This window comes from Syngnathoides biaculeatus, chromosome 11, assembly GCF_019802595.1.
Source record: "Syngnathoides biaculeatus isolate LvHL_M chromosome 11, ASM1980259v1, whole genome shotgun sequence".
Lineage (NCBI taxonomy): Eukaryota > Metazoa > Chordata > Actinopteri > Syngnathiformes > Syngnathidae > Syngnathoides > Syngnathoides biaculeatus.
In genome coordinates, this window is record NC_084650.1 from 10,829,569 (window position 1) to 10,839,749 (window position 10,181).

Here is a 10,181-nt window from a genome sequence, read left to right on the forward strand (position 1 = left end):
CACGCACTTGTCTGTCTTATTTTTTTTTCTTTTCCGAACGGAAACGCGCGTCTCGGTGGAATTTTTGGCATTTGGAATGCGACTTTGACGTCACGGCCTCCCCCTCGAGGACCCGCCCGCCCCCGCAGGAAGTCACCGCAAGACCCCCGCAATCAGATTCCCAAACTTCCGGGCGTGTCGCTTGTGCGCGTGTGTGTGTGTGTGTGTGTGTGTGAGAGAGCATTAGCGGGCCACCTGTTCAAAGACAATAAAAATGGCGGCCATCATTGGCGAGCTTTTACGGCGCACTTCCTGCACTTAAAGGCAACTCCGACCCCACCCTCAACCTTTTCCTTTTGCCCCTGCCCATTTGTCTTTGTGTGTGTCAGGGGAATTTATCACTTGGGAAGCCTGCTGACACCCCCCCCCCCCCCCCCACTGCACCCATTCCACCCTGCCCCCCCAACCCCCTCCCAGTGGGATGAGGTCATCACTTTGAAAGTCGGTTGGACAAACCAGGAAGTCCCAAGAAGCGTTCAGCCCCCACCCCCGGTTTTTGTTAGTTATTCTGCACTTTTGTTCATAAAAAAAGTTTACAAGGCTGGGGGCAGAGTCGCTATGGATACGGCAATGCACTCCCAGCCTAGCGTATGCTACTACTAAAGCATACATTTTAAGCAAAAAAATAAATATATTTCTTCAATTATTTTATCATATAAAATATTTAAACTACACATGTATTTCTACTATGGAGTTTATTATCAGGAATAGCTAAAAATTGCTTTAAAAAGCCAATTTCTTTAGGCTCAGAACGCATTATTTCTTTTTCCATTCATTGTAATGGGAAACATCGATTAGGTTTTCGAACAAATCACTTATCGAGCCGTTTTCTGGAACGGATTGCGGTCGAGAACCGAGGCATCACTGTGTCAGGTTCTGTACAGGCTCGGGTCCTTTTCCGATTCTTTTTTTTTTTTTTTTTTTTTTGCTTTCATATCCCAACCGAGCGAGACCGCCCAGAAGAACTTTGCGGATCCGTCGTTTGAATACTAAAAGCTGCCTCGAGCAAAGTTGACTCCTCCTGAGCGACCCGCAATGCTTTACGGCAACAGACCACTGGCAAAGTTTGCAAAGTACGTCCAGACAAGATCTTGACTCACTCGAGACTTTAAAAGTCATCAAATGAACATTTTTATTGAAGAAAAAAAAAAAAGTGCAGAATGATGCACATAAAAAAAAAAAAAACATGCATCAAGAATACAGCTGAAAATTCGCAATAGCAACCACAAAAAACTGCTAAAAATGCAGAAACATGCAGGGAAATTTTTTTGGGACGCAAACCCCCCTCCCCCCCAAAAATAGACAAAACTATTTTGACAAATTAAGGAGTAAAAAGTACACATTTGTTTTCAAATGTAGAGAGCAGAAGTAAAAAAAAACACAGATACTCAAGTACGTAGACGTGAGAAATCTACTCAAGTACAGTCAGAAAGTACAAATACTTTCTTCCTTCACAACACGGGCCTTCACTACCAAAAGCTCATTTATTGTTTCAGAATTGCCGTTTTTCACTGCAACGCAACTGGAGAGCCATTTGGCTCCCTCGCATGATGACAAACAATCGGGGGGGGGGCCTCTTCCCCCCCCCCCCCCCGCTATATGCTTGTCGTGACAGCGTGTTTACTTGATGTTTTGCAGCCTAAGCCAAATAAGGAAGCGGCTCTCAAACTTGGCCACGGAGGCCGAAATAGCATCTCCAATCTGGGGCCATTTCGGTGTTTGTGAAGTCGTCCGATTCATCGGAAAATGCTTTTTATCGGCGGAAATCGGTGAGTTTGGGGATCTTTCCAACACTTTCGGTGGGAGGGCGGGAGCGACGCGCGGGTTGCTCACATTTGGGTTTTTGGGATGGATTGCGGAAAGAAATTCCTGGATGATGCTGTGTTGGCCTCACAGTCCAGAGGTCTCAGGTTCGATCCCAGCCCCGCCCGAGTGGAGTTTGCGTGTTCTCCCCGTGCCTGCGTAGCTTTTCTCCGGCTGGGCACTCCGGTTTCCCCAAAAACATGCAACATTAATTGGACGCTCTAAATTGCCCCAAGGTGCGGTTGTTTGTCTCCATGTGCCCTGCGATTGGCTGGCGACCAGTTCAGGGTGTGCCCCGCCTCCTACCCGTTGAGAGCTGGGATAGCCTCTAGCGATCCCCGTGACCCTTGTCAGGATAAGCGGCTAAGAAAACTACGCATTTTTGATTTGGACTATTTTGAACACTATGAGTCACATAAACGGCTCTTATTTTTTTAATTTGAGAAATATATTTTAATACATCATTATTACAGCCTTTTTAGAATTTTGTGGTTAATTTATTTGTAATATTTTTTTATATCTAGAAACAACCAATGCAACTTTGAATGATTTATATTTTTGACAAATTTTAATGCTAAGCATTACAAAAGAAATGTGCAGTTTTTTATAGATTTATTTTATTATACGTGATGTTCATTTCTTTAAAGAAAAAAAAAAAGCTGTTCTTGTGGGATTTCATTTAGTCATCAAACAGGACGACATCTTACTCATGTAGCGAATGAAATTTGACTCATTATTCAGTCATTTCGCAGCTTGTTTCAGGTTAAATTTAGCAGCTCCACACGCCCACGTCACTTTTCTTTTTGTTTTTTTTGACTACACGACTACCACGTGAGTCACGGCGGAACCTCCAACCTGCAAGTCCTCGTGGGACAATCCGTTTTGGTTTTTCCCCGAGCAGTGGTTCTCCTTCACATTGCTGCTTCAGCTTTCCTGAAACGCCTCATATGGTACCCATTAACCCCCCACCCTCTTACAAATAGAAATAAGCAATCAGAGGAAGTTCAGGGATTTCGGCCTTCTTCTGGACTCCCAACACGGGGAGCCGTTCTCGAAAGAAAAACCATCTCTGGAGATGATTTGAAAAGAGCTCGGAAATCAGTTCGAATTTGGACCGTCGCCATCTTTTCTCAACAGGTCCCGATGTTTTTATCAGGTGTCGGGGTCTTTTCAGGATGGGGGGTGTTTCATCGACGCTCCCGGGCGCATCCCGCCACCGAGCGCCCCACCAAACACAGCCACCCCCCCCCCCCCAAAAGCAAAAAAAAAAAAAAAAAAGCAAAAACGCAAACGCAAAAAAACCACAAAGACAATTAACGATCCCCGATCAACGGCTGCCGTTTCATCTGGCCAAATGGACTCATTGACGGTCTGCACGTCGTTTCCTGTCCGAAAAGGAGGATCAGTCAAAATGGCATCCAAGATGGCGGCCTGTTTCAGGTGTGTATGTGTGCCACTGCTAATTCGCCATTGGAAACAGACGCAGGTAGACGTAGTCAAGCCAGCTGACACTGAGCTAACATTAGCGCTGCTGTCCTTTTGCCACCAACCCAAGACCATCGAGTTTATTGAGCTGAATTTCATAGCGTGCAACTTCCCCTCACTTGATCTTCAGCGGATCAGAACCGGAATCGTCATGGAGTGGGTAAAGTTGGCGAAGATTCAGTGCAAACTATAAGAACAAGAAGAGGAAAGGCTGTTCCCACTTGGCTAACGTGAACTAGCATTAGGTTTTAGCTTGGCTTTCCGGTCCACTTTACAACCATAAAGTCCACGGCTTTGACTGTCACTTTTGTCGTGGTTGACCTCGTTCATTTCCGATATTTATCGGTGACTGACTGGCTAATAGTGCACAGCTAGCTCCGTGCTACCTACAAGAACAAGGATGCTTTCGATTAGCCAATGTACAGTATCTGCCCGACTTTGCTTTCTGCCATTTTATACCCTTAGTTATAGAGTCACTTTTATTTTATTTTATTTTGTTTTAACTCGTTGCATGTAGCCTTACCTTGATTAATATCTAAAAGGAAAAGTACATTCAATGCGAACTACAAGAACAAGGACTTTGATTTGAACTTTGGTTTTCTATTAGCTTTGAGTTTGACATTGCTGTCCAAAAACAGACAAATACCTTTAACCACACGGTTACTTTCATTGTGGCTTAGGTTGTAGCACGTAATCACTGACATTGACAGCTTGATTGACTGGCGAACTTGCAGCCAGCTATGATCTCGTGCTAACTACAAGGAGAGGGAAATTTTGGATCAGCTGTGAGTTGAACTTTTCTGTCCACCGCTGTATACCTAAAAATGTGTTTTTCAATTGTGGTTTAGCTCATAGCATGTAGCCTCACGTGAACTGGTCTCCGACAGGCTCGTCTATCCCACAGCTAGCTAGCTACTACTCATTTGGGAACTCGAAGAATTTCCTGCCTCCGGGACAGACCACCAAATTGCGATCGCCTTCGAAAACGAAACCAGATTCAGGTAGGGTGTCGATGATTGGATCCATCTACGAAGAATTCATAAACTGCCCCCCTCCCTCACAATTGCTCCCGTCCTTTGGCTTTTTTTTTGGGGGGGGGGGATTAAACTTTGCATCCATACAGATGGTTCCCGTCTGATGGCTTTTTTCCATTCACTTCCTCCCCTCACAGACAATCCCCCCCCCAACTCCCCTTCTACCATCCCATTCCCCTCCTCTTGCACCCCCCCCCCCAACCACCACCAACGGCTCCTCTGTTCCTTGGCTGGAAATAATCTTTTATTGCCCAGTTGTTCGGAAGTGACCTCCTGCCCTTGATTAGATAGGGCCAAGTCCTATCACACGATTTGTTTGAGCGGGCCGGGTGACCCCACCCTCCCCGCCCCCCACACCCCTAATCCACCCCCAACCTCACACACTCATCTCGACACCCCCTCCCCCCACCCCCATCTTTTCTCCACCCCCTTTACGTCCCTCTCTCACTGCCTGGTGATCCTGTATGAGGGGACGACAATGGGGGGGCTTTAGTTCCGTCCGGCTCTTCTCGGTAGGGGTGGGGGGGCGGGGGGCATTGGGATGCGGTCGGGTGGGAGGGTAGGGGCGCTTTACGGGTGGTGGGGAATCACGCGGGACTTTCTTTTTATTCATCTGTCATCCAGTCACCTCCCCAATGAGGATTCTGCATTGGTGAGCCATTGCAAATAGTAGAAAACGGACATATTTTCCACTCCTTCAAAAGTAGTGAGTTGAAATTACATCACTAAAAACACAAAATTGTGGGTTTTCTTATGTTTCGTTTCGGTAGACCGGAATTTACTAGCATTTTGACTGGTGACTGGCGAGTACTCCCTCATAACGCCATTGCAATTTATACACAAATACCACAGGTAACCCTACATCGCATGGGAAAAAAATGGCTACCTAGCATCTAGCTACTATTCAATGCTAACTAGCTAGCAAGGACATTTATGATGAGTTCGTTTGAAACCAAAATACTGTTAGCATTTGGCTGATGTGTGCTAGCGTTAGTTCAGGGGTCACCAACGTGGTGCCCGGGGGTGAACGGTAGCCCGCGAGGTAAAAGTAAGTAAGTTTCTTTCGGCGTCGCCACAGCGTGTCATCTCAGATGAACGCACATATATATATATTTGGCACAATTTTTACGCCGGGCAGATGCCCTTCCTGACGCAACCCTTCTCAGGGAGTGGAGGCCCCAGTGGGATACGAACCCACAACCCCTAGTTTACCAAACCAGTGCGCTAACCACTGAGCTACAGGGCCTCAATGCACCTGCGAGGTATGTTCTAAAAATAGCATAGACCACAAATTGTTACCATTATTTGTGATTTAAATTCTGAATCTGACTTGCCAAGGTGAATTAAAATGTTAAATCACCTGTAATGCCATTTACTACAATAAATTCAAACCAAAATATTTTATGTACGTGTAATGAAGTGAGTCTGAAATTTGCCGCAAACAGGTGACGTAGCCCTTCATACGATCGGTGCTCACGAAGTAGCCCTCAGCCTGAAAAAGGTTGCTGAGCCCTGCGTTTGTCAGTATTCCGACTTTCCTGTTCAGCACGGTATAGCTTTAACAAGGCTAACTTTTAGTTTGGTTTAGCTTGTACCTTAGTCTCGTTTCATCGCTGTATTCGGACCTGTGAAAAGAAAAGGGACGGAATATTTGCAGAATTTTACAGAGTTTCTTCACGGCAAGACGCAACGAAATAACACAACAAGCTGTTGCATCTTCAAAAGACATTCTTCGGATTTACAAGCGCTCCCGTCAAAGAAGTCCGCACAGAAGGATGTTAGTCGCTACTCCGACATGCTACGTAAACAGTTTTTTAAAGCTCGAGGAGTGTGTGTGTGTGTGTGTGTGTGTGTGTTGAAGCTTGTTGTTTGCAGAGCTGCCTTGCGAGGCTGTAAAGCCATAACAACAACAAAAAATGGTGTCCTGTTTCACATTGGGAGTGGGTCGCTGGCAGGGGTGGGGGTCAAGTTGTGTATGAATAGGGTGAAAACAGACAGGAAGGCAACTCCGATTACCTCCACAAAAGGGAGGTGACCTCATGTCCTCGTGTCACTTGGGCTTCTGTTACTCTTCCGCGGACGTCGCAAGTCAGGGCTTTACAAACTTTGGGTCGGCGCCCGAGATAAGAGCGAAAGCGGTTTTGTTTTCGGCCGCGTATTATCGGAATGACTCAGAGGTCGATAAGTCGATAAGGGAAATAAGTCACATCCCGTTCTGTAAAAAAATATCAATGACGGCGAAAAAAGAACTTATTTCCTTGTCGGAAGGCCCGCAATTTCCTTTCTCAGGTGAAGGTGATCTCTCTGTGACGCTCCGATATTACCACAAAGCTGAAAATTAAAAAAAAAAAAAAATCTATGCAATTAATTGGGAACTGCAATATAGGAAAATGACGGTTTCACGCTGGTTCGGATTACAGAGAATACCCACATCGTCGAGTCGAACCTCCCATCTTGGCTCAAGCACTGGACCGCCAACTACCTACGCGGGAGCCTACGAGTTCGCCGAGGCGTCCCCCAAGGGGGCGTTCTCAGTTCGCTGCTTTTCAATCGCTACATCTCAAAATTGCACAGGCTCCAGACGGGGATCAGCGTGGTATCACACGCCGACGACGTCACCGTCCTAGCCGGCGGTTCCTCCGTCCCACCACTGCGCACGGCATTGAACCGCCACCCAGGCACGGTCCACGAGTTCTTTGCTGTCAACTGTGCTCAACAATCGACCAACTGTGGCGCATTCCGGCCGATGTGGGTCACTTTCTGGACCTCGATACGGAATACCGACCGTCGTACTTGGCTACAGCAACAGAGAATACCAAATTTCTTGTCTTTTAAGCGAAAGACTCACGAGTAGAAAAAAAGTCCACGTCCCTCTACTTTTTTTTCCGTGACGCTAATCATCGTAAAAGTCAGGGTGGAGACGTTGATCGTAACTGCTCTCATAAACCTCCGAAATTGCTGGGGCGACTTTGCACCCCAATGTTTCTTCGGGAAAATGGAGAAAACGCCAAAATGTGGCACTTGCATCGCAGAATGACCTCAAATGTGGGCGACGTCACGGCTACCCCCATCGCGGGCAAATTCCCGGATCCAATTTGCGCCCGTGTTCGGTGTCGGTGGTGTTTACACAGAACTGCTACGACCCAGGACAACGGCGCCTCGGCATTGCGGCAAACCCTCAGCCACCCATGTTACAGCTTTGATACTAAGTACTTCCAAAACCGGAACTCGCCTCTGAATGAGGCTCAAAGTTCCGTGTACCGTCTTCGGATAAATGATTTGCAGACACGTTCGGGTTTTAATAATCACATTAGTGTCTGAGTCCGTCGTCCGATACAGATCAATCAGGGATGGGGCGGCATCTTCCTGGCCCTCCCACCAGGCTCTCCACATCCAAAGCAGGAGTGGGGGGGGCCCAGAACAGGAAGCTTAGGAGTAAACCCCCCCCCCACCACTCCACCACAACACCTCTCCACCCCTCCAGATCAAAGTAAAGGGACCCAGGGGGGCTTATCTGTTGTTGATTTTGGGCTTACACTCAAGCACGGGCTTCGAGAAATGTGTCAAGGAATTACAGGATTTGATCACTGGAACAACCGGACCATTCCAAGCCCCCGCTCGCTCATCTTTTTATTTATTATCGGAGCTCTTTCAACCCGGGTGAGCCTTTTGTCCATTGGAGGGGGTGCTTTAGTTGGAGAAAGCAAAGAAGAAGAGCACATAAGAGAAGAGGGACGGAGATCAGAGCGCGATTCAAATCACCCGAAATGTGATCAACTGCTACCGCTCCCAAATTTCATGCGAGCACCCCAAATTTGTCACAAAACACGTCCAATATTCTCATTATTGCTCATGAAAACCGTCTTTTATCCTTGTTACTTTTGCAGTGCAGCCAGCTCTTTGGCGAGATAGGGACTTTCTGTGTATTAATGCCACCGAATATTGATAAGATAAGTGATTATAATTGATATAACAGTTTAGAGCAGTGATTCCCAAACAGTGTGCATTAGTGTGCCGTGAGAATTTGTCCAATTTTATGTAATTGCTAAAGAAAAAAAACCAACATTTATTCCACAAACAAAATTCGTCTTCTATTAGATGGCAGGAAGTTCATACAATAATTAATCGATCCATTTTTGCTGACATTTACTTTTGTCGGTGTGCCGTGGGATTTTTCAATTGTAAAATATGTGCCGAAAGGTTGGAAATCACTGGTTTAGAGAACCGACAATGACGTTTGAACATATTAATATCATGTCATACACTTACAAACATACACTGTAGACATTACTTTGCTTTTAAAAATGCAGTCGCGAAATGAAAGTTTATAGCAAATCACACGTGACGTCACGCGCAAGCGTCTGCTTTGCTCGTTCCGAGTAGTTAAGTGGCCACCTCCTACTCTCCATCGCAGTTCCGGTTTGCGTTACAAAAATAAGAGCTTGCTAAAGCCAACTTCCTCCTCACGCTCATCATCGGCAGTGGCAACAAGATGGCCACCAATTCGCGTGTCGCGTGGACGCCACCTCGAGATCACGGCAGTTCGCGGACGGATGTCGTATGCACACGATGAATAATAAATGCTGCAGGATGGACTTTGAAAGGTGAAGTTCTAATCTTTTGGTTTTTTTTTTTTGTAATTGTTAGGAGGTGAGGTGAAATAGTTGAGTCATGTGTTCAATCTGGGTGTTCACATCCCAAAGTGGACCAATTTGTAGTAAATATAAATACGAGACTACCTAACAAAAAAAGATTTTTTTTTAACATTTCAACCTCAAACCTGTTTTCCCCAAAGTACGTACGTACGTACATACATACATGCTGTAAACAGTATTTTGCTTCAAAACAAAACAAAAATCATACTTCATTGCCACGACATAGAAAATCGTGAATTGGTGGGATTTCTGTGAATTCAGCGGCTTCTGTTCCGTGCAAAAGGGGGAATTTTCATCTGTCGAATGTGCTCGTGTAAACGGTAACGACAAGCCAGGCGACCCAGCATTTTTTGGCCTCCAAGGTACGTATTTCTGTGCTATTTCATTTAATCTACTTACTTCAAGTGACATATCTTTGTTCATCTATTGATGCCAGCGATGTAGAGTAAACCAAGCAGAACAACTACTTTTTCTTCCATTCGATGGCCGAAGTTACAATGAGGCTCCGTGTCAACATACAAAAGATAATAGGACTTAGATGCAACCAACTTCCACGTTCGGCAAAACTGGCTGAAGGATTTCCTTCCGGTTCTGGTTTGGTGACGGCAAAGTGGGAAAAGCACCTGTAAGAAATGTTGAATGGCTGCAGTGTGTTTAGTTTTACACAAGCGGTCTTCAAGAGCTACCCAACTTCATGATATCCATTGTTTAAGCTTCATTTGTATTTATAAATGATATTATGTGTGTATTTAGTTTTTGTCTGACTATGCCAGAAATAAATACAATTTTAGCAGCTTCAGGTTGAAGCCGTGTCAGCAGCCAGCCGCAGTTATCCGAGTACACGCAGGAAATCTGCAAACTTGTCTTCTGGGTTTGCTCATGTGATGTTTTGCAAACACTTGAATATCTTTGTATTGAATTCATCAATAAATGGAGACAAGATGATTATCATTTCAGTATGTGAGGTTTTTGTCATTTTTTCGTGTTGTTTTGTGTACTTAGAGGTTTTTAATCAAAAGTATGTGCCTTGGCGCAGTAAAGTTTTGGAAACACTGCCATAGCGGCTTTTCAGCATGGCTGAAGCTGAAATTATTATTTTTTTCCCTACCCTGGGTTTAAGCTACATTTCCATTCAAGTTTATTTATGCCACTATTAAGTAAGACA

At 45.4% G+C, this 10,181-nt stretch overlaps 1 long non-coding RNA gene across 2 annotated transcripts; it reads left to right on the plus strand.

Moving 5' to 3' along the window:
• Positions 1 to 8,773: 8,773 nt before the first annotated feature.
• Positions 8,774 to 9,972, plus strand: LOC133508636 (uncharacterized). 2 transcript variants are annotated; one of them, XR_009797108.1, is made up of 3 exons: positions 8,774 to 8,965; positions 9,243 to 9,378; positions 9,453 to 9,972. It is a non-coding gene; the product is annotated as an uncharacterized LOC133508636 (long non-coding RNA). The 2 variants fall into 2 exon arrangements; XR_009797107.1 differs by having other exon boundaries at positions 8,790 to 8,965; positions 9,300 to 9,378.
• The last annotated feature ends 209 nt before the right edge of the window (positions 9,973 to 10,181 follow it).